The sequence below is a fragment of the Habropoda laboriosa genome, unplaced genomic scaffold (assembly GCF_001263275.1).
Source record: "Habropoda laboriosa isolate 0110345459 unplaced genomic scaffold, ASM126327v1 scaffold97, whole genome shotgun sequence".
Classification (NCBI taxonomy): Eukaryota; Metazoa; Arthropoda; class Insecta; order Hymenoptera; family Apidae; genus Habropoda; species Habropoda laboriosa.
The window spans coordinates 1,122,996-1,124,072 of NW_017100220.1; the positions used below are offsets into that span (position 1 = coordinate 1,122,996).

The 1,077-nt window shown below is 32.0% G+C and overlaps 1 protein-coding gene across 1 annotated transcript in view; it reads right to left on the reverse strand.

The window, feature by feature from the left end:
- Nucleotides 1-790, reverse strand: part of LOC108571032 (vigilin) — a 7,837-nt gene extending 7,047 nt beyond the window's left edge. Inside the window, exons 1-2 of the mRNA XM_017933002.1 lie at nucleotides 777-790; nucleotides 607-675 (exon numbers count right to left, since the gene is read on the reverse strand). The gene's annotated coding sequence lies outside the window, so the exon portion shown is untranslated. The remainder of the gene's footprint in view (nucleotides 1-606; nucleotides 676-776) is intronic.
- Between the last annotated feature and the right edge of the window lie 287 nt (nucleotides 791-1,077).

The window sequence follows — 1,077 nt, forward strand, 5'->3', positions numbered from 1 at the left end:
TACATATAAAACACATTATGTGCTATTACTATAATTTTATCAATTAAATTGAACATCTGGTAACATTAAAAAATGTAGAACGCAAATACAAATGTAAAAAAATTATAAAAGAGAAATACTGAATACAAAAAAATTTCGACAGAAATTCGGAGCACGTTATAACTCTATAAAATTTCCTTCAATATATTCTTTTTACATAAACGCTTAATTAATGATTTATTGCTTAACGCGTGTAACTGTAAGCGTGAAATAACGATGAGAATTCGTAACGATTATTACGTTAAACGGGAAATAGCAAAAACAAATTCAAGTTAAATGCCAGCATGTCAATGACCACCGAGTGGTTGAGCCAGTGACCACCATATGGAATGAAGTATTCACTTGACACGTCACAAGATCGCTAACCTCTTTTGAAATGAATGTATGCACGTTGCATAGATCGAAAATAGTGCTCGCGTATTTCTAAATTGAAATGAGAAACTGGTAATTTAAGGCTGGGCTGTTATATCCAGAGAGAGGCGGATAGCGTAAAAGAGAAAGAGAGAGAGGGAGAGAGAGAGAGGTATTCATATAGGCAGTCACGACATATCACGAAATAATACTTACTCTACCGTAATAAAGAAATCCGGCCAAGTAATAAACGTGTATTACGAAGCCAGTTTAATAGTGATTTGCCTGAAACATTCGGAAATTCACGGATATTAGACACTGATGAGCACTTAATCTAATTCAATTATCATCGAACAAATAATTGTCCACTACTCTCACAAACGTACGTCTTTCCTTACCGGTAACGCAAAGTGAAATGAGATAAATACTAGCTCGATCGCAGAAAGTTACTATAAAACAGGGATATTGAACAGCATTTTCGTTGCGAACCTTCAAATGCAAAAAGTACTAGTGAAGTTATATCTATAAAAAATCTTTACTGAACTTTTTTAAATAAAAAGCGTGTATGTTTTAAATATAAAACAATTTGCACACCAGAAATTTTACAAAGAACAAACAATACTTATATTTTTATACTATTATAAATACGTAACTTTCAAGATGATAAAACAAAAATATTTCACTGCT